We start from the raw sequence: 24019 nt of genomic DNA on the forward strand, positions 1-24019 counted from the left end.
TATTATGCAAACATGCAGGTATGGTTATAGGATTGTCTTCGTAACTTCAGGTACTTGCCACCTAATCACTTGAATCCATAAATTGAGACATTGTGCTGGAGCCAGCAGCTTACGGCCATACCACCCTGAGCACGCCCGACCTCGTCTGATCTCGGAAGCTAAGCAGGGCTGGGCTTGGTTAGTACTTGGATGGGAGACTGCCTGGGAATACCTGGTGCTGTAAGCCTTTCATTTTCATGTCATTGAACCGCTTTTGATCCAGAGAAGGGGTGTATTAAAAGACCAAAAGCAGCTGCCCATTAATGAGGGCACATTAACGACACTGCTTTTGGCTCTTTTCCAATGTCTTGTGCTGCTAGCTGATGCAACCTACACCACACAAGGGCCTGAGTGACCGGCTGGGGCCACTTACACCACATCAGGGCCTGTGGCTCTGGCTGAGGCCACTTACACCACACCAGGGCCTGTGGCTGCTGGCTGAGGCCACTTACACCACACCAGGGCCTGTGGCTGCTGGCTGAGGCCACCTACACCACACCAGGGCCTGTGGCTGCTGGCTGAGGCCAATTACACCACACCAGGGCCTGTGGCACTGGCTGAGGCCACTTACACCACACCAGGGCCTGTGGCTCTTGCTCAGGCCACTTACACCACACCAGGGCCTGTGGCACTGGCTGAGGCCACTTACACCACACCAGGGCCTGTGGCTGCTGGCTGAGGCCACCTACACCACACCAGGGCCTGTGGCTGCTGGCTGAGGCGACTTACACCACACCAGGGCCCTTTTGCTGCTGGCTGAGGCCACTTACACCACACCAGTGCCTGTGGCTTCTGGCTGAGGCCACTTACACCACACCAGGGCCTGTGGCTGCTGGCTGAGGCCAATTACACCACACCAGGGTCTGTGGCTCTTGCTCAGGCCACTTACACCACACCAGGGCCTGTGGCACTGGCTGAAGCCACTTACACCACACCAGGGCCTTAGTTGCTATTGAGGCCACTTACACCACACCAGGGCCTGTGGCTGCTGGCTGAGGCCACCTACACCACACCAGGGCCTGTGGCTGCTGGCTGAGGCCACCTACACCACACCAGGGCCCTTTTGCTGCTGGCTGAGGCCACTTACACCACACCAGTGCCTGTGTCTTCTAGCTGAGGCGACTTACACCACACCAGGGCCTGTGGCTGCTGGCTGAGGCCACTTACACCACACCAAGGCCTGTTGCTCTTGCTCAGGCCACTCACATCACACCAGGCCCTGCGCTTCTGGCCGAGGCCATCTTCACCAAACCAGGCCCTGTGCTGCTTGCTGTGGCCATGTACAACACACCAGGCCCTGTGCTGGTTCCTGAGGCCATCTTCAACAATCCAGGGCCTGTGCTGTTGGATAAATGCCAAACTGAGCCTTTGGGTTAGGGTATTATGCAAACATGCAGGTATGGTTATAGGATTGTCTTCGTAACTTCAGGTACTTGCCACCTAATCACTTGAATCCATAAATTGAGACATTGTGCTGGAGCCAGCAGCTTACGGCCATACCACCCTGAGCACGCCCGACCTCGTCTGATCTCGGAAGCTAAGCAGGGCTGGGCTTGGTTAGTACTTGGATGGGAGACTACCTGGGAATACCTGGTGCTGTAAGCCTTTCATTTTCATGTCATTGAACCGCTTTTGATCCAGAGAAGGGGTGTATTAAAAGACAAAAAGCAGCGGCCCATTAATGAGGGCACATTAACGACACTGCTTTTGGCTCTTTTCCAATGTCTTGTGCTGCTAGCTGATGCAACCTACACCACACAAGGGCCTGAGTGACCGGCTGGGGCCACTTACACCACATCAGGGCCTGTGGCTCTGGCTGAGGCCACTTACACCACACCAGGGCCTGTGGCTGCTGGCTGAGGCCACTTACACCACACCAGGGCCTGTGGCACTGGCTGAGGCCACTTACACCACACCAGTGCCTGTGGCTTCTGGCTGAGGCGACTTACACCACACCAGGGCCTGTGGCTGCTGGCTGAGGCCACTTACACCACACCAAGGCCTGTTGCTCTTGCTCAGGCCACTCACATCACACCAGGCCCTGCGCTTCTGGCCGAGGCCATCTTCACCAAACCAGGCCCTGTGCTGCTTGCTGTGGCCATGTACAACACACCAGGCCCTGTGCTGGTTCCTGAGGCCATCTTCAACAATCCAGGGCCTGTGCTGTTGGATAAATGCCAAACTGAGCCTTTGGGTTAGGGTATTATGCAAACATGCAGGTATGGTTATAGGATTGTCTTCGTAACTTCAGGTACTTGCCACCTAATCACTTGAATCCATAAATTGAGACATTGTGCTGGAGCCAGCAGCTTACGGCCATACCACCCTGAGCACGCCCGACCTCGTCTGATCTCGGAAGCTAAGCAGGGCTGGGCTTGGTTAGTACTTGGATGGGAGACTGCCTGGGAATACCTGGTGCTGTAAGCCTTTCATTTTCATGTCATTGAACCGCTTTTGATCCAGAGAAGGGGTGTATTAAAAGACCAAAAGCAGCTGCCCATTAATGAGGGCACATTAACGACACTGCTTTTGGCTCTTTTCCAATGTCTTGTGCTGCTAGCTGATGCCACCTACACCACACCAGGGCCTGAGTGACCGGCTGGGGCCACTTACACCACATCAGGGCCTGTGGCTCTGGCTGAGGCCAGTTACACCACAACAGAGCCTGTGGCTGCTGGCTGAAGCCACTTACACCACACCAGGGCCTTAGTTGCTATTGAGGCCACTTACACCACACCAGGGCCTGTGGCTGCTGGCTGAGGCCACCTACACCACACCAGGGCCTGTGGCTGCTGGCTGAGGCGACTTACACCACACCAGGGCCCTTTTGCTGCTGGCTGAGGCCACTTACACCACACCAGTGCCTGTGTCTTCTAGCTGAGGCGACTTACACCACACCAGGGCCTGTGGCTGCTGGCTGAGGCCACTTACACCACACCAGGGCCTGTGGCTGCTGGCTGAGGCCACCTACACCACACCAGGGCATTAGTTGCTATTGAGGCCAATTACACCACACCAGGGTCTGTGGCTCTTGCTCAGGCCACTTACACCACACCAGGGCCTGTGGCTCTTGCTCAGGCCACTTACACCACACCAGGGCCTGTGGCACTGGCTGAGGCCACTTACACCACACCAGGGCCTGTGGCTGCTGGCTGAGGCCACCTACACCACACCAGGGCCTGTGGCTGCTGGCTGAGGCCACCTACACCACACCAGGGCCCTTTTGCTGCTGGCTGAGGCCACTTACACCACACCAGTGCCTGTGGCTTCTGGCTGAGGCGACTTACACCACACCAGGGCCTGTGGCTGCTGGCTGAGGCCACTTACACCACACCAAGGCCTGTTGCTCTTGCTCAGGCCACTCACATCACACCAGGCCCTGCGCTTCTGGCCGAGGCCATCTTCACCAAACCAGGCCCTGTGCTGCTTGCTGTGGCCATGTACAACACACCAGGCCCTGTGCTGGTTCCTGAGGCCATCTTCAACAATCCAGGGCCTGTGCTGTTGGATAAATGCCAAACTGAGCCTTTGGGTTAGGGTATTATGCAAACATGCAGGTATGGTTATAGGATTGTCTTCGTAACTTCAGGTACTTGCCACCTAATCACTTGAATCCATAAATTGAGACATTGTGCTGGAGCCAGCAGCTTACGGCCATACCACCCTGAGCACGCCCGACCTCGTCTGATCTCGGAAGCTAAGCAGGGCTGGGATTGGTTAGTACTTGGATGGGAGACTGCCTGGGAATACCTGGTGCTGTAAGCCTTTCATTTTCATGTCATTGAACCGCTTTTGATCCAGAGAAGGGGTGTATTAAAAGACCAAAAGCAGCTGCCCATTAATGAGGGCACATTAACGACACTGCTTTTGGCTCTTTTCCAATGTCTTGTGCTGCTAGCTGATGCCACCTACACCACACCAGGGCCTGAGTGACCGGCTGGGGCCACTTACACCACATCAGGGCCTGTGGCTCTGGCTGAGGCCACTTACACCACACCAGGGCCTGTGGCTGCTGGCTGAGGCCAGTTACACCACAACAGAGCCTGTGGCTGCTGGCTGAAGCCACTTACACCACACCAGGGCCTTAGTTGCTATTGAGGCCACTTACACCACACCAGGGCCTGTGGCTGCTGGCTGAGGCCACCTACACCACACCAGGGCCTGTGGCTGCTGGCTGAGGCCACTTACACCACACCAGGGCCCTTTTGCTGCTGGCTGAGGCCACTTACACCACACCAGTGCCTGTGTCTTCTAGCTGAGGTGACTTACACCACACCAGGGCCTGTGGCTGCTGGCTGAGGCCAATTACACCACACCAGGGTCTGTGGCTCTTGCTCAGGCCACTTACACCACACCAGGGCCTGTGGCACTGGCTGAGGCCACTTACACCACACCAGGGCCCTTTTGCTGCTGGCTGAGGCCAGTTACACCACAACAGAGCCTGTGGCTGCTGGCTGAAGCCACTTACACCACACCAGGGCCTTAGTTGCTATTGAGGCCACTTACACCACACCAGGGCCTGTGGCTGCTGGCTGAGGCCACCTACACCACACCAGGGCCTGTGGCTGCTGGCTGAGGCGACTTACACCACACCAGGGCCCTTTTGCTGCTGGCTGAGGCCACTTACACCACACCAGTGCCTGTGTCTTCTAGCTGAGGCGACTTACACCACACCAGGGCCTGTGGCTGCTGGCTGAGGCCAATTACACCACACCAGGGTCTGTGGCTCTTGCTCAGGCCACTTACACCACACCAGGGCCTGTGGCACTGGCTGAGGCCACTTACACCACACCAGGGCCTGTGGCTGCTGGCTGAGGCCACTTACACCACACCAGGGCCTGTGGCTGCTGGCTGAGGCCACCTACACCACACCAGGGCCTGTGGCTGCTGGCTGAGGCCACTTACACCACACCAGGGCCCTTTTGCTGCTGGCTGAGGCCACTTACACCACACCAGTGCCTGTGGCTTCTGGCTGAGGCGACTTACACCACACCAGGGCCTGTGGCTGCTGGCTGAGGCCACTTACACCACACCAAGGCCTGTTGCTCTTGCTCAGGCCACTCACATCACACCAGGCCCTGCGCTTCTGGCCGAGGCCATCTTCACCAAACCAGGCCCTGTGCTGCTTGCTGTGGCCATGTACAACACACCAGGCCCTGTGCTGGTTCCTGAGGCCATCTTCAACAATCCAGGGCCTGTGCTGTTGGATAAATGCCAAACTGAGCCTTTGGGTTAGGGTATTATGCAAACATGCAGGTATGGTTATAGGATTGTCTTCGTAACTTCAGGTACTTGCCACCTAATCACTTGAATCCATAAATTGAGACATTGTGCTGGAGCCAGCAGCTTACGGCCATACCACCCTGAGCACGCCCGACCTCGTCTGATCTCGGAAGCTAAGCAGGGCTGGGCTTGGTTAGTACTTGGATGGGAGACTGCCTGGGAATACCTGGTGCTGTAAGCCTTTCATTTTCATGTCATTGAACCGCTTTTGATCCAGAGAAGGGGTGTATTAAAAGACCAAAAGCAGCTGCCCATTAATGAGGGCACATTAACGACACTGCTTTTGGCTCTTTTCCAATGTCTTGTGCTGCTAGCTGATGCAACCTACACCACACAAGGGCCTGAGTGACCGGCTGGGGCCACTTACACCACATCAGGGCCTGTGGCTCTGGCTGAGGCCACTTACACCACACCAGGGCCTGTGGCTGCTGGCTGAGGCCAGTTACACCACAACAGAGCCTGTGGCTGCTGGCTGAAGCCACTTACACCACACCAGGGCCTTAGTTGCTATTGAGGCCACTTACACCACACCAGGGCCTGTGGCTGCTGGCTGAGGCCACCTACACCACACCAGGGCCTGTGGCTGCTGGCTGAGGCGACTTACACCACACCAGGGCCCTTTTGCTGCTGGCTGAGGCCACTTACACCACACCAGTGCCTGTGTCTTCTAGCTGAGGTGACTTACACCACACCAGGGCCTGTGGCTGCTGGCTGAGGCCAATTACACCACACCAGGGTCTGTGGCTGCTGGCTGAGGCCACCTACACCACACCAGGGCATTAGTTGCTATTGAGGCCAATTACACCACACCAGGGTCTGTGGCTCTTGCTCAGGCCACTTACACCACACCAGGGCCTGTGGCTCTTGCTCAGGCCACTTACACCACACCAGGGCCTGTGGCACTGGCTGAGGCCACATACACCACATCAGGGCCTGTGGCTGCTGGCTGAGGCCACCTACACCACACCAGGGCCTGTGGCTGCTGGCTGAGGCCACTTACACCACACCAGGGCCCTTTTGCTGCTGGCTGAGGCCACTTACACCACACCAGTGCCTGTGGCTTCTGGCTGAGGCGACTTACACCACACCAGGGCCTGTGGCTGCTGGCTGAGGCCACTTACACCACACCAGGGCCCTTTTGCTGCTGGCTGAGGCCACTTACACCACACCAGTGCCTGTGGCTTCTGGCTGAGGCGACTTACACCACACCAGGGCCTGTGGCTGCTGGCTGAGGCCACTTACACCACACCAAGGCCTGTTGCTCTTGCTCAGGCCACTCACTTCACACCAGGCCCTGCGCTTCTGGCCGAGGCCATCTTCACCAAACCAGGCCCTGTGCTGCTTGCTGTGGCCATGTACAACACACCAGGCCCTGTGCTGGTTCCTGAGGCCATCTTCAACAATCCAGGGCCTGTGCTGTTGGATAAATGCCAAACTGAGCCTTTGGGTTAGGGTATTATGCAAACATGCAGGTATGGTTATAGGATTGTCTTCGTAACTTCAGGTACTTGCCACCTAATCACTTGAATCCATAAATTGAGACATTGTGCTGGAGCCAGCAGCTTACGGCCATACCACCCTGAGCACGCCCGACCTCGTCTGATCTCGAAAGCTAAGCAGGGCTGGGATTGGTTAGTACTTGGATGGGAGACTGCCTGGGAATACCTGGTGCTGTAAGCCTTTCATTTTCATGTCATTGAACCGCTTTTGATCCAGAGAAGGGGTGTATTAAAAGACCAAAAGCAGCTGCCCATTAATGAGGGCACATTAACGACACTGCTTTTGGCTCTTTTCCAATGTCTTGTGCTGCTAGCTGATGCCACCTACACCACACCAGGGCCTGAGTGACCGGCTGGGGCCACTTACACCACATCAGGGCCTGTGGCTCTGGCTGAGGCCACTTACACCACACCAGGGCCTGTGGCTGCTGGCTGAGGCCAGTTACACCACAACAGAGCCTGTGGCTGCTGGCTGAAGCCACTTACACCACACCAGGGCCTTAGTTGCTATTGAGGCCACTTACACCACACCAGGGCCTGTGGCTGCTGGCTGAGGCCACCTACACCACACCAGGGCCTGTGGCTGCTGGCTGAGGCCACTTACACCACACCAGGGCCCTTTTGCTGCTGGCTGAGGCCACTTACACCACACCAGTGCCTGTGTCTTCTAGCTGAGGTGACTTACACCACACCAGGGCCTGTGGCTGCTGGCTGAGGCCAATTACACCACACCAGGGTCTGTGGCTCTTGCTCAGGCCACTTACACCACACCAGGGCCTGTGGCACTGGCTGAGGCCACTTACACCACACCAGGGCCCTTTTGCTGCTGGCTGAGGCCAGTTACACCACAACAGAGCCTGTGGCTGCTGGCTGAAGCCACTTACACCACACCAGGGCCTTAGTTGCTATTGAGGCCACTTACACCACACCAGGGCCTGTGGCTGCTGGCTGAGGCCACCTACACCACACCAGGGCCTGTGGCTGCTGGCTGAGGCGACTTACACCACACCAGGGCCCTTTTGCTGCTGGCTGAGGCCACTTACACCACACCAGTGCCTGTGTCTTCTAGCTGAGGCGACTTACACCACACCAGGGCCTGTGGCTGCTGGCTGAGGCCACTTACACCACACCAGGGCCCTTTTGCTGCTGGCTGAGGCCAGTTACACCACAACAGAGCCTGTGGCTGCTGGCTGAAGCCACTTACACCACACCAGGGCCTTAGTTGCTATTGAGGCCACTTACACCACACCAGGGCCTGTGGCTGCTGGCTGAGGCCACCTACACCACACCAGGGCCTGTGGCTGCTGGCTGAGGCGACTTACACCACACCAGGGCCCTTTTGCTGCTGGCTGAGGCCACTTACACCACACCAGTGCCCGTGTCTTCTAGCTGAGGCAACTTACACCACACCAGGGCCTGTGGCTGCTGGCTGAGGCCAATTACACCACACCAGGGTCTGTGGCTCTTGCTCAGGCCACTTACACCACACCAGGGCCTGTGGCACTGGCTGAGGCCACTTACACCACACCAGGGCCTGTGGCTGCTGGCTGAGGCCACTTACACCACACCAGGGCCTGTGGCTGCTGGCTGAGGCCACTTACACCACACCAGGGCCTGTGGCTGCTGGCTGAGGCCACCTACACCACACCAGGGCATTAGTTGCTATTGAGGCCAATTACACCACACCAGGGTCTGTGGCTCTTGCTCAGGCCACTTACACCACACCAGGGCCTGTGGCTCTTGCTCAGGCCACTTACACCACACCAGGGCCTGTGGCACTGGCTGAGGCCACTTACACCACACCAGGGCCTGTGGCTGCTGGCTGAGGCCACCTACACCACACCAGGGCCTGTGGCTGCTGGCTGAGGCCACTTACACCACACCAGGGCCCTTTTGCTGCTGGCTGAGGCCACTTACACCACACCAGTGCCTGTGGCTTCTGGCTGAGGCGACTTACACCACACCAGGGCCTGTGGCTGCTGGCTGAGGCCACTTACACCACACCAGGGCCCTTTTGCTGCTGGCTGAGGCCACTTACACCACACCAGTGCCTGTGGCTTCTGGCTGAGGCGACTTACACCACACCAGGGCCTGTGGCTGCTGGCTGAGGCCACTTACACCACACCAAGGCCTGTTGCTCTTGCTCAGGCCACTCACTTCACACCAGGCCCTGCGCTTCTGGCCGAGGCCATCTTCACCAAACCAGGCCCTGTGCTGCTTGCTGTGGCCATGTACAACACACCAGGCCCTGTGCTGGTTCCTGAGGCCATCTTCAACAATCCAGGGCCTGTGCTGTTGGATAAATGCCAAACTGAGCCTTTGGGTTAGGGTATTATGCAAACATGCAGGTATGGTTATAGGATTGTCTTCGTAACTTCAGGTACTTGCCACCTAATCACTTGAATCCATAAATTGAGACATTGTGCTGGAGCCAGCAGCTTACGGCCATACCACCCTGAGCACGCCCGACCTCGTCTGATCTCGGAAGCTAAGCAGGGCTTGGATTGGTTAGTACTTGGATGGGAGACTGCCTGGGAATACCTGGTGCTGTAAGCCTTTCATTTTCATGTCATTGAACCGCTTTTGATCCAGAGAAGGGGTGTATTAAAAGACCAAAAGCAGCTGCCCATTAATGAGGGCACATTAACGACACTGCTTTTGGCTCTTTTCCAATGTCTTGTGCTGCTAGCTGATGCCACCTACACCACACCAGGGCCTGAGTGACCGGCTGGGGCCACTTACACCACATCAGGGCCTGTGGCTCTGGCTGAGGCCACTTACACCACACCAGGGCCTGTGGCTGCTGGCTGAGGCCAGTTACACCACAACAGAGCCTGTGGCTGCTGGCTGAAGCCACTTACACCACACCAGGGCCTTAGTTGCTATTGAGGCCACTTACACCACACCAGGGCCTGTGGCTGCTGGCTGAGGCCACCTACACCACACCAGGGCCTGTGGCTGCTGGCTGAGGCCACTTACACCACACCAGGGCCCTTTTGCTGCTGGCTGAGGCCACTTACACCACACCAGTGCCTGTGTCTTCTAGCTGAGGTGACTTACACCACACCAGGGCCTGTGGCTGCTGGCTGAGGCCAATTACACCACACCAGGGTCTGTGGCTCTTGCTCAGGCCACCTACACCACACCAGGGCCTGTGGCTGCTGGCTGAGGCCAATTACACCACACCAGGGCCTGTGGCTGCTGGCTGAGGCCACTTACACCACACCAGGGCCTGTGGCTGCTGGCTGAGGCCACCTACACCACACCAGGGCCTGTGGCTGCTGGCTGAGGCCAATTACACCACACCAGGGCCTGTGGCACTGGCTGAGGCCACTTACACCACACCAGGGCCTGTGGCTCTTGCTCAGGCCACTTACACCACACCAGGGCCTGTGGCACTGGCTGAGGCCACTTACACCACACCAAGGCCTGTGGCTGCTGGCTGAGGCCACCTACACCACACCAGGGCCTGTGGCTGCTGGCTGAGGCGACTTACACCACACCAGGGCCCTTTTGCTGCTGGCTGAGGCCACTTACACCACACCAGTGCCTGTGGCTTCTGGCTGAGGCCACTTACACCACACCAGGGCCTGTGGCTGCTGGCTGAGGCCAATTACACCACACCAGGGTCTGTGGCTCTTGCTCAGGCCACTTACACCACACCAGGGCCTGTGGCACTGGCTGAAGCCACTTACACCACACCAGGGCCTTAGTTGCTATTGAGGCCACTTACACCACACCAGGGCCTGTGGCTGCTGGCTGAGGCCACCTACACCACACCAGGGCCTGTGGCTGCTGGCTGAGGCCACCTACACCACACCAGGGCCCTTTTGCTGCTGGCTGAGGCCACTTACACCACACCAGTGCCTGTGTCTTCTAGCTGAGGCGACTTACACCACACCAGGGCCTGTGGCTGCTGGCTGAGGCCAATTACACCACACCAGGGTCTGTGGCTCTTGCTCAGGCCACTTACACCACACCAGGGCCTGTGGCACTGGCTGAGGCCACTTACACCACACCAGGGCCTGTGGCTGCTGGCTGAGGCCACTTACACCACACCAGGGCCTGTGGCTGCTGGCTGAGGCCACTTACACCACACCAGGGCCTGTGGCTGCTGGCTGAGGCCACCTACACCACACCAGGGAATTAGTTGCTATTGAGGCCAATTACACCACACCAGGGTCTGTGGCTCTTGCTCAGGCCACTTACACCACACCAGGGCCTGTGGCTCTTGCTCAGGCCACTTACACCACACCAGGGCCTGTGGCACTGGCTGAGGCCACTTACACCACACCAGGGCCTGTGGCTGCTGGCTGAGGCCACTTACACCACACCAGGGCCCTTTTGCTGCTGGCTGAGGCCACTTACACCACACCAGTGCCTGTGGCTTCTGGCTGAGGCGACTTACACCACACCAGGGCCTGTGGCTGCTGGCTGAGGCCACTTACACCACACCAAGGCCTGTGGCTCTTGCTCAGGCCACTCACATCACACCAGGCCCTGCGCTTCTGGCCGAGGCCATCTTCACCAAACCAGGCCCTGTGCTGCTTGCTGTGGCCATGTACAACACACCAGGCCCTGTGCTGGTTCCTGAGGCCATCTTCAACAATCCAGGGCCTGTGCTGTTGGATAAATGCCAAACTGAGCCTTTGGGTTAGGGTATTATGCAAACATGCAGGTATGGTTATAGGATTGTCTTCGTAACTTCAGGTACTTGCCACCTAATCACTTGAATCCATAAATTGAGACATTGTGCTGGAGCCAGCAGCTTACGGCCATACCACCCTGAGCACGCCCGACCTCGTCTGATCTCGGAAGCTAAGCAGGGCTGGGCTTGGTTAGTACTTGGATGGGAGACTGCCTGGGAATACCTGGTGCTGTAAGCCTTTCATTTTCATGTCATTGAACCGCTTTTGATCCAGAGAAGGGGTGTATTAAAAGACCAAAAGCAGCTGCCCATTAATGAGGGCACATTAACGACACTGCTTTTGGCTCTTTTCCAATGTCTTGTGCTGCTAGCTGATGCAACCTACACCACACAAGGGCCTGAGTGACCGGCTGGGGCCACTTACACCACATCAGGGCCTGTGGCTCTGGCTGAGGCCACTTACACCACACCAGGGCCTGTGGCTGCTGGCTGAGGCCAGTTACACCACAACAGAGCCTGTGGCTGCTGGCTGAAGCCACTTACACCACACCAGGGCCTTAGTTGCTATTGAGGCCACTTACACCACACCAGGGCCTGTGGCTGCTGGCTGAGGCCACCTACACCACACCAGGGCCTGTGGCTGCTGGCTGAGGCGACTTACACCACACCAGGGCCCTTTTGCTGCTGGCTGAGGCCACTTACACCACACCAGTGCCTGTGTCTTCTAGCTGAGGTGACTTACACCACACCAGGGCCTGTGGCTGCTGGCTGAGGCCAATTACACCACACCAGGGTCTGTGGCTCTTGCTCAGGCCACTTACACCACACCAGGGCCTGTGGCACTGGCTGAGGCCACTTACACCACACCAGGGCCTGTGGCTGCTGGCTGAGGCCACTTACACCACACCAGGGCCTGTGGCTGCTGGCTGAGGCCACTTACACCACACCAGGGCCTGTGGCTGCTGGCTGAGGCCACCTACACCACACCAGGGCCTGTGGCTGCTGGCTGAGGCCACTTACACCACACCAGGGCCCTTTTGCTGCTGGCTGAGGCCACTTACACCACACCAGTGCCTGTGGCTTCTGGCTGAGGCGACTTACACCACACCAGGGCCTGTGGCTGCTGGCTGAGGCCACTTACACCACACCAAGGCCTGTTGCTCTTGCTCAGGCCACTCACATCACACCAGGCCCTGCGCTTCTGGCCGAGGCCATCTTCACCAAACCAGGCCCTGTGCTGCTTGCTGTGGCCATGTACAACACACCAGGCCCTGTGCTGGTTCCTGAGGCCATCTTCAACAATCCAGGGCCTGTGCTGTTGGATAAATGCCAAACTGAGCCTTTGGGTTAGGGTATTATGCAAACATGCAGGTATGGTTATAGGATTGTCTTCGTAACTTCAGGTACTTGCCACCTAATCACTTGAATCCATAAATTGAGACATTGTGCTGGAGCCAGCAGCTTACGGCCATACCACCCTGAGCACGCCCGACCTCGTCTGATCTCGGAAGCTAAGCAGGGCTGGGCTTGGTTAGTACTTGGATGGGAGACTACCTGGGAATACCTGGTGCTGTAAGCCTTTCATTTTCATGTCATTGAACCGCTTTTGATCCAGAGAAGGGGTGTATTAAAAGACCAAAAGCAGCTGCCCATTAATGAGGGCACATTAACGACACTGCTTTTGGCTCTTTTCCAATGTCTTGTGCTGCTAGCTGATGCCACCTACACCACACCAGGGCCTGAGTGACCGGCTGGGGCCACTTACACCACATCAGGGCCTGTGGCTCTGGCTGAGGCCACTTACACCACACCAGGGCCCTTTTGCTGCTGGCTGAGGCCAGTTACACCACAACAGAGCCTGTGGCTGCTGGCTGAAGCCACTTACACCACACCAGGGCCTTAGTTGCTATTGAGGCCACTTACACCACACCAGGGCCTGTGGCTGCTGGCTGAGGCCACCTACACCACACCAGGGCCTGTGGCTGCTGGCTGAGGCCACTTACACCACACCAGGGCCCTTTTGCTGCTGGCTGAGGCCACTTACACCACACCAGTGCCTGTGTCTTCTAGCTGAGGTGACTTACACCACACCAGGGCCTGTGGCTGCTGGCTGAGGCCAATTACACCACACCAGGGTCTGTGGCTCTTGCTCAGGCCACTTACACCACACCAGGGCCTGTGGCACTGGCTGAGGCCACTTACACCACACCAGGGCCTGTGGCTGCTGGCTGAGGCCACTTACACCACACCAGGGCCTGTGGCTGCTGGCTGAGGCCACTTACACCACACCAGGGCCTGTGGCTGCTGGCTGAGGCCACCTACACCACACCAGGGCCTGTGGCTGCTGGCTGAGGCCACTTACACCACACCAGGGCCCTTTTGCTGCTGGCTGAGGCCACTTACACCACACCAGTGCCTGTGGCTTCTGGCTGAGGCGACTTACACCACACCAGGGCCTGTGGCTGCTGGCTGAGGCCACTTACACCACACCAAGGCCTGTTGCTCTTGCTCAGGCCACTCACATCACACCAGGCCCTGCGCTTCTGGCCGAGGCCATCTTCACCAAACCAGGCCCTGTGCTGCTTGCTGTGGCCATGTACAACACACCAGGCCCTGTGCTGGTTCCTGAGGCCATCTTCAACAATCCAGGGCCTGTGCTGTTGGATAAATGCCAAACTGAGCCTTTGGGTTAGGGTATTATGCAAACATGCAGGTATGGTTATAGGATTGTCTTCGTAACTTCAGGTACTTGCCACCTAATCACTTGAATCCATAAATTGAGACATTGTGCTGGAGCCAGCAGCTTACGGCCATACCACCCTGAGCACGCCCGACCTCGTCTGATCTCGGAAGCTAAGCAGGGCTGGGCTTGGTTAGTACTTGGATGGGAGACTACCTGGGAATACCTGGTCCTGTAAGCCTTTCATTTTCATGTCATTGAACCGCTTTTGATCCAGAGAAGGGGTGTATTAAAAGACCAAAAGCAGCTGCCCATTAATGAGGGCACATTAACGACACTGCTTTTGGCTCTTTTCCAATGTCTTGTGCTGCTAGCTGATGCCACCTACACCACACCAGGGCCTGAGTGACCGGCTGGGGCCACTTACACCACATCAGGGCCTGTGGCTCTGGCTGAGGCCACTTACACCACACCAGGGCCCTTTTGCTGCTGGCTGAGGCCAGTTACACCACAACAGAGCCTGTGGCTGCTGGCTGAAGCCACTTACACCACACCAGGGCCTTAGTTGCTATTGAGGCCACTTACACCACACCAGGGCCTGTGGCTGCTGGCTGAGGCCACCTACACCACACCAGGGCCTGTGGCTGCTGGCTGAGGCGACTTACACCACACCAGGGCCCTTTTGCTGCTGGCTGAGGCCACTTACACCACACCAGTGCCTGTGTCTTCTAGCTGAGGCGACTTACACCACACCAGGGCCTGTGGCTGCTGGCTGAGGCCAATTACACCACACCAGGGTCTGTGGCTCTTGCTCAGGCCACTTACACCACACCAGGGCCTGTGGCACTGGCTGAGGCCACTTACACCACACCAGGGCCTGTGGCTGCTGGCTGAGGCCACTTACACCACACCAGGGCCTGTGGCTGCTGGCTGAGGCCACTTACACCACACCAGGGCCTGTGGCTGCTGGCTGAGGCCACCTACACCACACCAGGGCCTGTGGCTGCTGGCTGAGGCCACTTACACCACACCAGGGCCCTTTTGCTGCTGGCTGAGGCCACTTACACCACACCAGTGCCTGTGGCTTCTGGCTGAGGCGACTTACACCACACCAGGGCCTGTGGCTGCTGGCTGAGGCCACTTACACCACACCAAGGCCTGTTGCTCTTGCTCAGGCCACTCACATCACACCAGGCCCTGCGCTTCTGGCCGAGGCCATCTTCACCAAACCAGGCCCTGTGCTGCTTGCTGTGGCCATGTACAACACACCAGGCCCTGTGCTGGTTCCTGAGGCCATCTTCAACAATCCAGGGCCTGTGCTGTTGGATAAATGCCAAACTGAGCCTTTGGGTTAGGGTATTATGCAAACATGCAGGTATGGTTATAGGATTGTCTTCGTAACTTCAGGTACTTGCCACCTAATCACTTGAATCCATAAATTGAGACATTGTGCTGGAGCCAGCAGCTTACGGCCATACCACCCTGAGCACGCCCGACCTCGTCTGATCTCGGAAGCTAAGCAGGGCTGGGCTTGGTTAGTACTTGGATGGGAGACTCCCTGGGAATACCTGGTGCTGTAAGCCTTTCATTTTCATGTCATTGAACCGCTTTTGATCCAGAGAAGGGGTGTATTAAAAGACCAAAAGCAGCTGCCCATTAATGAGGGCACATTAACGACACTGCTTTTGGCTCTTTTCCAATGTCTTGTGCTGCTAGCTGATGCAACCTACACCACACAAGGGCCTGAGTGACCGGCTGGGGCCACTTACACCACATCAGGGCCTGTGGCTCTGGCTGAGGCCACTTACACCACACCAGGGCCTGTGGCTGCTGGCTGAGGCCACTTACACCACACCAGGGCCTGTGGCTGCTGGCTGAGGCCACCTACACCACACCAGGGCATTAGTTGCTATTGAGGCCAATTATACCACACCAGGGTCTGTGGCTCTTGCTCAGGCCACTTACACCACACCAGGGCCTGTGGCTCTTGCTCAGGCCACTTACACCACACCAGGGCCTGTGGCACTGGCTGAGGCCACTTACACCACACCAGGGCCTGTGGCTGCTGGCTGAGGCCACTTACACCACACCAGGGCCTGTGGCTGCTGGCTGAGGCCACCTACACCACACCAGGGCCTGTGGCTGCTGGCTGAGGCCACTTACACCACACCAGGGCCTGTGGCTGCTGGCTGAGGCCACTTACACCACACCAGTGCCTGTGGCTTCTGGCTGAGGCGACTTACACCACACCAGGGCCTGTGGCTGCTGGCTGAGGCCACTTACACCACACCAAGGCCTGTTGCTCTTGCTCAGGCCACTCACATCACACCAGGCCCTGCGCTTCTGGCCGAGGCCATCTTCACCAAACCAGGCCCTGTGCTGCTTGCTGTGGCCATGTACAACACACCAGGCCCTGTGCTGGTTCCTGAGGCCATCTTCAACAATCCAGGGCCTGTGCTGTTGGATAAATGCCAAACTGAGCCTTTGGGTTAGGGTATTATGCAAACATGCAGGTATGGTTATAGGATTGTCTTCGTAACTTCAGGTACTTGCCACCTAATCACTTGAATCCATAAATTGAGACATTGTGCTGGAGCCAGCAGCTTACGGCCATACCACCCTGAGCACGCCCGACCTCGTCTGATCTCGGAAGCTAAGCAGGGCTGGGCTTGGTTAGTACTTGGATGGGAGACTACCTGGGAATACCTGGTGCTGTAAGCCTTTCATTTTCATGTCATTGAACCGCTTTTGATCCAGAGAAGGGGTGTATTAAAAGACCAAAAGCAGCTGCCCATTAATGAGGGCACATTAACGACACTGCTTTTGACTCTTTTCCAATGTCTTGTGCTGCTAGCTGATGCCACCTACACCACACCAGGGCCTGAGTGACCGGCTGGGGCCACTTACACCACATCAGGGCCTGTGGCTCTGGCTGAGGCCACTTACACCACACCAGGGCCTGTGGCTGCTGGCTGAGGCCAGTTACACCACAACAGAGCCTGTGGCTGCTGGCTGAAGCCACTTACACCACACCAGGGCCTTAGTTGCTATTGAGGCCACTTACACCACACCAGGGCCTGTGGCTGCTGGCTGAGGCCACCTACACCACACCAGGGCCTGTGGCTGCTGGCTGAGGCGACTTACACCACACCAGGGCCCTTTTGCTGCTGGCTGAGGCCACTTACACCACACCAGTGCCTGTGTCTTCTAGCTGAGGTGACTTACACCACACCAGGGCCTGTGGCTGCTGGCTGAGGCCAATTACACCACACCAGGGTCTGTGGCTCTTGCTCAGGCCACTTACACCACACCAGGGCCTGTGGCACTGGCTGAGGCCACTTACACCACACCAGGGCCTGTGGCTGCTGGCTGAGGCCACTTACACCACACCAGGGCCTGTGGCTGCTGGCTGAGGCCACTTACACCACACCAGGGCCTGTGGCTGCTGGCTGAGGCCACCTACACCACACCAGGGCCTGTGGCTGCTGGCTGAGGCCACTTACACCACACCAGGGCCCTTTTGCTGCTGGCTGAGGCCACTTACACCACACCAGTGCCTGTGGCTTCTGGCTGAGGCGACTTACACCACACCAGGGCCTGTGGCTGCTGGCTGAGGCCACTTACACCACACCAAGGCCTGTTGCTCTTGCTCAGGCCACTCACATCACACCAGGCCCTGCGCTTCTGGCCGAGGCCATCTTCACCAAACCAGGCCCTGTGCTGCTTGCTGTGGCCATGTACAACACACCAGGCCCTGTGCTGGTTCCTGAGGCCATCTTCAACAATCCAGGGCCTGTGCTGTTGGATAAATGCCAAACTGAGCCTTTGGGTTAGGGTATTATGCAAACATGCAGGTATGGTTATAGGATTGTCTTCGTAACTTCAGGTACTTGCCACCTAATCACTTGAATCCATAAATTGAGACATTGTGCTGGAGCCAGCAGCTTACGGCCATACCACCCTGAGCACGCCCGACCTCGTCTGATCTCGGAAGCTAAGCAGGGCTGGGCTTGGTTAGTACTTGGATGGGAGATTACCTGGGAATACCTGGTGCTGTAAGCCTTTCATTTTCATGTCATTGAACCGCTTTTGATCCAGAGAAGGGGTGTATTAAAAGACCAAAAGCAGCTGCCCATTAATGAGGGCACATTAACGACACTGCTTTTGGCTCTTTTCCAATGTCTTGTGCTGCTAGCTGATGCCACCTACACCACACCAGGGCCTGAGTGACCGGCTGGGGCCACTTACACCACATCAGGGCCTGTGGCTCTGGCTGAGGCCACTTACACCACACCAGGGCCCTTTTGCTGCTGGCTGAGGCCAGTTACACCACAACAGAGCCTGTGGCTGCTGGCTGAAGCCACTTACACCACACCAGGGCCTTAGTTGCTATTGAGGCCACTTACACCACACCAGGGCCTGTGGCTGCTGGCTGAGGCCACCTACACCACACCAGGGCCTGTGGCTGCTGGCTGAGGCCACTTACACCACACCAGGGCCCTTTTGCTGCTGGCTGAGGCCACTTACACCACACCAGTGCCTGTGTCTTCTAGCTGAGGCGACTTACACCACACCAGGGCCTGTGGCTGCTGGCTGAGGCCAATTACACCACACCAGGGTCTGTGGCTCTTGCTCAGGCCACTTACACCACACCAGGGCCTGTGGCACTTGCTCAGGCCACTTACACCACACCAGGGCCTGTGGCACTGGCTGAGGCCACTTACACCACACCAGGGCCTGTGGCTGCTGGCTGAGGCCACTTACACCACACCAGGGCCTGTGGCTGCTGGCTGAGGCCACCTACACCACACCAGGGCCTGTGGCTGCTGGCTGAGGCCACTTACACCACACCAGGGCCCTTTTGCTGCTGGCTGAGGCCACTTACACCACACCAGTGCCTGTGGCTTCTGGCTGAGGCGACTTACACCACACCAGGGCCTGTGGCTGCTGGCTGAGGCCACTTACACCACACCAAGGCCTGTGGCTCTTGCTCAGGCCACTCACATCACACCAGGCCCTGCGCTTCTGGCCGAGGCCATCTTCACCAAACCAGGCCCTGTGCTGCTTGCTGTGGCCATGTACAACACACCAGGCCCTGTGCTGGTTCCTGAGGCCATCTTCAACAATCCAGGGCCTGTGCTGTTGGATAAATGCCAAACTGAGCCTTTGGGTTAGGGTATTATGCAAACATGCAGGTATGGTTATAGGATTGTCTTCGTAACTTCAGGTACTTGCCACCTAATCACTTGAATCCATAAATTGAGACATTGTGCTGGAGCCAGCAGCTTACGGCCATACCACCCTGAGCACGCCCGACCTCGTCTGATCTTGGAAGCTAAGCAGGGCTGGGCTTGGTTAGTACTTGGATGGGAGACTACCTGGGAATACCTGGTGCTGTAAGCCTTTCATTTTCATGTCATTGAACCGCTTTTGATCCAGAGAAGGGGTGTATTAAAAGACCAAAAGCAGCTGCCCATTAATGAGGGCACATTAACGACACTGCTTTTGGCTCTTTTCCAATGTCTTGTGCTGCTAGCTGATGCAACCTACACCACACAAGGGCCTGAGTGACCGGCTGGGGCCACTTACACCACATCAGGGCCTGTGGCTCTGGCTGAGGCCACTTACACCACACCAGGGCCTGTGGCTGCTGGCTGAGGCCACTTACACCACACCAGGGCCTGTGGCTGCTGGCTGAGGCCACCTACACCACACCAGGGCATTAGTTGCTATTGAGGCCACTTACACCACATCAGGGCCTGTGGCTCTGGCTGAGGCCACTTACACCACACCAGGGCCTGTGGCTGCTGGCTGAGGCCAATTACACCACACCAGGGCCTGTGGCACTGGCTGAGGCCACTTACACCACACCAGGGCCTGTGGCTCTTGCTCAGGCCACTTACACCACACCAGGGCCTGTGGCACTGGCTGAGGCCACTTACACCACACCAGGGCCTGTGGCTGCTGGCTGAGGCCACCTACACCACACCAGGGCCTGTGGCTGCTGGCTGAGGCGACTTACACCACACCAGGGCCCTTTTGCTGCTGGCTGAGGCCACTTACACCACACCAGTGCCTGTGTCTTCTAGCTGAGGCGACTTACACCACACCAGGGCCTGTGGCTGCTGGCTGAGGCCAATTACACCACACCAGGGTCTGTGGCTCTTGCTCAGGCCACTTACACCACACCAGGGCCTGTGGCACTGGCTGAGGCCACTTACACCACACCAGGGCCTGTGGCTGCTGGCTGAGGCCACTTACACCACACCAGGGCCTGTGGCTGCTGGCTGAGGCCACCTACACCACACCAGGGCCTGTGGCTGCTGGCTGAGGCCACTTACACCACACCAGGGCCCTTTTGCTGCTGGCTGAGGCCACTTACACCACACCAGTGCCTGTGGCTTCTGGCTGAGGCGACTTACACCACACCAGGGCCTGTGGCTGCTGGCTGAGGCCACTTACACCACACCAGGGCCTGTGGCTGCTGGCTGAGGCCACTTACACCACACCAGGGCCTGTGGCTGCTGGCTGAGGCCACCTACACCACACCAGGGCCTTAGTTGCTATTGAGGCCAATTACACCACACCAGGGTCTGTGGCTCTTGCTCAGGCCACTTACACCACACCAGGGCCTGTGGCTGCTGGCTGAGGCCACCTACACCACACCAGGGCCCTTTTGCTGCTGGCTGAGGCCACTTACACCACACCAGTGCCTGTGGCTTCTGGCTGAGGCGACTTACACCACACCAGGGCCTGTGGCTGCTGGCTGAGGCCACTTACACCACACCAAGGCCTGTTGCTCTTGCTCAGGCCACTCACATCACACCAGGCCCTGCGCTTCTGGCCGAGGCCATCTTCACCAAACCAGGCCCTGTGCTGCTTGCTGTGGCCATGTACAACACACCAGGCCCTGTGCTGGTTCCTGAGGCCATCTTCAACAATCCAGGGCCTGTGCTGTTGGATAAATGCCAAACTGAGCCTTTGGGTTAGGGTATTATGCAAACATGCAGGTATGGTTATAGGATTGTCTTCGTAACTTCAGGTACTTGCCACCTAATCACTTGAATCCATAAATTGAGACATTGTGCTGGAGCCAGCAGCTTACGGCCATACCACCCTGAGCACGCCCGACCTCGTCTGATCTCGGAAGCTAAGCAGGGCTGGGCTTGGTTAGTACTTGGATGGGAGACTGCCTGGGAATAACTGGTGCTGTAAGCCTTTCATTTTCATGTCATTGAACCGCTTTTGATCCAGAGAAGGGGTGTATTAAAAGACCAAAAGCAGCTGCCCATTAATGAGGGCACATTAACGACACTGCTTTTGGCTCTTTTCCAATGTCTTGTGCTGCTAGCTGATGCAACCTACACCACACAAGGGCCTGAGTGACCGGCTGGGGCCACTTACACCACATCAGGGCCTGTGGCTCTGGCTGAGGCCACTTACACCACACCAGGGCCTGTGGCTGCTGGCTGAGGCCACTTACACCACACCAGGGCCTGTGGCTGCTGGCTGAGGCCACCTACACCACACCAGGGCATTAGTTGCTATTGAGGCCAATTACACCACACCAGGGTCTGTGGCTCTTGCTCAGGCCACTTACACCACACCAGGGCCTGTGGCTCTTGCTCAGGCCACTTACAACACACCAGGGCCTGTGGCACTGGCTGAGGCCACTTACACCACACCAGGGCCTGTGGCTGCTGGCTGAGGCCACTTACACCACACCAGGGCCTGTGGCTGCTGGCTGAGGCCACCTACACCACACCAGGGCCTGTGGCTGCTGGCTGAGGCCACTTACACCACACCAGGGCCCTTTTGCTGCTGGCTGAGGCCACTTACACCACACCAGTGCCTGTGGCTTCTGGCTGAGGCGACTTAAACCACACCAGGGCCTGTGGCTGCTGGCTGAGGCCACTTACACCACACCAAGGCCTGTGGCTCTTGCTCAGGCCACTCACATCACACCAGGCCCTGCGCTTCTGGCCGAGGCCATCTTCACCAAACCAGGCCCTGTGCTGCTTGCTGTGGCCACTTACACCACACCAGGGCCTGTGGCTGCTGGCTCAGGCCACCTACACCACACCAGGGCCTGTGGCTGCTGGCTGAGGCGACTTAAACCACACCAGGGCCCTTTTGCTGCTGGCTGAGGCCACTTACACCACACCAGTGCCTGTGGCTTCTGGCTGAGGCGACTTACACCACACCAGGGCCTGTGGCTGCTGGCTGAGGCCAATTACACCACACCAGGGTCTGTGGCTCTTGCTCAGGCCACTTACACCACACCAGGGCCTGTGGCACTGGCTGAGGCCACTTACACCACACCAGGGCCTGTGGCTGCTGGCTGAGGCCACCTACACCACACCAGGGCCTGTGGCTGCTGGCTGAGGCCACTTACACCACACCAGGGCCCTTTTGCTGCTGGCTGAGGCCACTTACACCACACCAGTGCCTGTGGCTTCTGGCTGAGGCGACTTACACCACACCAGGGCCTGTGGCTGCTGGCTGAGGCCACTTACACCACACCAGGGTCTGTGGCTCTTGCTCAGGCCACTTACACCACACCAGGGCCTGTGGCACTGGCTGAGGCCACTTACACCACACCAGGGCCTGTGGCTGCTGGCTGAGGCCACTTACACCACACCAGGGCCTGTGGCTGCTGGCTGAGGCCACTTACACCACACCAGGGCCTGTGGCTGCTGGCTGAGGCCACCTACACCACACCAGGGCATTAGTTGCTATTGAGGCCAATTACACCACACCAGGGTCTGTGGCTCTTGCTCAGGCCACTTACACCACACCAGGGCCTGTGGCTCTTGCTCAGGCCACTTACACCACACCAGGGCCTGTGGCACTGGCTGAGGCCACTTACACCACACCAGGGCCTGTGGCTGCTGGCTGAGGCCACCTACACCACACCAGGGCCTGTGGCTGCTGGCTGAGGCCACTTACACCACACCAGGGCCCTTTTGCTGCTGGCTGAGGCCACTTACACCACACCAGTGCCTGTGGCTTCTGGCTGAGGCGACTTACACCACACCAGGGCCTGTGGCTGCTGGCTGAGGCCACTTACACCACACCAAGGCCTGTTGCTCTTGCTCAGGCCACTCACTTCACACCAGGCCCTGCGCTTCTGGCCGAGGCCATCTTCACCAAACCAGGCCCTGTGCTGCTTGCTGTGGCCATGTACAACACACCAGGCCCTGTGCTGGTTCCTGAGGCCATCTTCAACAATCCAGGGCCTGTGCTGTTGGATAAATGCCAAACTGAGCCTTTGGGTTAGGGTATTATGCAAACATGCAGGTATGGTTATAGGATTGTCTTCGTAACTTCAGGTACTTGCCACCTAATCACTTGAATCCATAAATTGAGACATTGTGCTGGAGCCAGCAGCTTACGGCCATACCACCCTGAGCACGCCCGACCTCGTCTGATCTCGGAAGCTAAGCAGGGCTGGGCTTGGTTAGTACTTGGATGGGAGACTACCTGGGAATACCTGGTGCTGTAAGCCTTTCATTTTCATGTCATTGAACCGCTTTTGATCCAGAGAAGGGGTGTATTAAAAGACCAAAAGCAGCTGCCCATTAATGAGGGCACATTAACGACACTGCTTTTGGCTCTTTTCCAATGTCTTGTGCTGCTAGCTGATGCAACCTACACCACACAAGGGCCTGAGTGACCGGCTGGGGCCACTTACACCACATCAGGGCCTGTGGCTCTGGCTGAGGCCACTTACACCACACCAGGGCCTGTGGCTGCTGGCTGAGGCCAGTTACACCACAACAGAGCCTGTGGCTGCTGGCTGAAGCCACTTACACCACACCAGGGCCTTAGTTGCTATTGAGGCCACTTACACCACACCAGGGCCTGTGG

General features: G+C 57.7%; 12 non-coding genes and 4 pseudogenes across 12 annotated transcripts; all 16 read left to right on the forward strand.

Annotated features, from left to right (window-relative positions):
- Positions 1 to 107: 107 nt before the first annotated feature.
- On the forward strand, positions 108 to 226 carry LOC146676115 (5S ribosomal RNA). The gene has a single exon (XR_014911113.1). It is a non-coding gene; the product is annotated as a 5S ribosomal RNA (ribosomal RNA).
- A 1299-nt stretch (positions 227 to 1525) lies between these two features.
- On the forward strand, positions 1526 to 1644 carry LOC146676116 (5S ribosomal RNA). The gene has a single exon (XR_014910868.1). It is a non-coding gene; the product is annotated as a 5S ribosomal RNA (ribosomal RNA).
- A 703-nt stretch (positions 1645 to 2347) lies between these two features.
- Positions 2348 to 2466, forward strand: LOC146676117 (5S ribosomal RNA). Its single transcript, XR_014911114.1, has one exon. It is a non-coding gene; the product is annotated as a 5S ribosomal RNA (ribosomal RNA).
- Positions 2467 to 3685: 1219 nt separating this feature from the next.
- Positions 3686 to 3804, forward strand: LOC146676118 (5S ribosomal RNA; annotated as a pseudogene).
- Positions 3805 to 5384: 1580 nt separating this feature from the next.
- LOC146676119 (5S ribosomal RNA) lies at positions 5385 to 5503 on the forward strand. Its single transcript, XR_014911115.1, has one exon. It is a non-coding gene; the product is annotated as a 5S ribosomal RNA (ribosomal RNA).
- Positions 5504 to 6883: 1380 nt separating this feature from the next.
- LOC146676120 (5S ribosomal RNA) lies at positions 6884 to 7002 on the forward strand (annotated as a pseudogene).
- A 2256-nt stretch (positions 7003 to 9258) lies between these two features.
- On the forward strand, positions 9259 to 9377 carry LOC146676121 (5S ribosomal RNA; annotated as a pseudogene).
- A 2211-nt stretch (positions 9378 to 11588) lies between these two features.
- LOC146676122 (5S ribosomal RNA) lies at positions 11589 to 11707 on the forward strand. Its single transcript, XR_014911116.1, has one exon. It is a non-coding gene; the product is annotated as a 5S ribosomal RNA (ribosomal RNA).
- Positions 11708 to 12929: 1222 nt separating this feature from the next.
- Positions 12930 to 13048, forward strand: LOC146676123 (5S ribosomal RNA). The gene has a single exon (XR_014910869.1). It is a non-coding gene; the product is annotated as a 5S ribosomal RNA (ribosomal RNA).
- Positions 13049 to 14271: 1223 nt separating this feature from the next.
- Positions 14272 to 14390, forward strand: LOC146676124 (5S ribosomal RNA; annotated as a pseudogene).
- Positions 14391 to 15613: 1223 nt separating this feature from the next.
- LOC146676125 (5S ribosomal RNA) lies at positions 15614 to 15732 on the forward strand. Its single transcript, XR_014910922.1, has one exon. It is a non-coding gene; the product is annotated as a 5S ribosomal RNA (ribosomal RNA).
- Positions 15733 to 16751: 1019 nt separating this feature from the next.
- Positions 16752 to 16870, forward strand: LOC146676126 (5S ribosomal RNA). The gene has a single exon (XR_014910873.1). It is a non-coding gene; the product is annotated as a 5S ribosomal RNA (ribosomal RNA).
- Positions 16871 to 18092: 1222 nt separating this feature from the next.
- Positions 18093 to 18211, forward strand: LOC146676127 (5S ribosomal RNA). Its single transcript, XR_014910800.1, has one exon. It is a non-coding gene; the product is annotated as a 5S ribosomal RNA (ribosomal RNA).
- A 1222-nt stretch (positions 18212 to 19433) lies between these two features.
- LOC146676128 (5S ribosomal RNA) lies at positions 19434 to 19552 on the forward strand. The gene has a single exon (XR_014910814.1). It is a non-coding gene; the product is annotated as a 5S ribosomal RNA (ribosomal RNA).
- Positions 19553 to 21248: 1696 nt separating this feature from the next.
- LOC146676129 (5S ribosomal RNA) lies at positions 21249 to 21367 on the forward strand. Its single transcript, XR_014910819.1, has one exon. It is a non-coding gene; the product is annotated as a 5S ribosomal RNA (ribosomal RNA).
- A 2171-nt stretch (positions 21368 to 23538) lies between these two features.
- LOC146676130 (5S ribosomal RNA) lies at positions 23539 to 23657 on the forward strand. Its single transcript, XR_014910880.1, has one exon. It is a non-coding gene; the product is annotated as a 5S ribosomal RNA (ribosomal RNA).
- The last annotated feature ends 362 nt before the right edge of the window (positions 23658 to 24019 follow it).

Source organism: Rhamphochromis longiceps, linkage group LG3 (genome assembly GCF_057381845.1).
Source record: "Rhamphochromis longiceps isolate RC_006_pf linkage group LG3, R_longiceps_female_GT1.1, whole genome shotgun sequence".
Lineage (NCBI taxonomy): Eukaryota > Metazoa > Chordata > Actinopteri > Cichliformes > Cichlidae > Rhamphochromis > Rhamphochromis longiceps.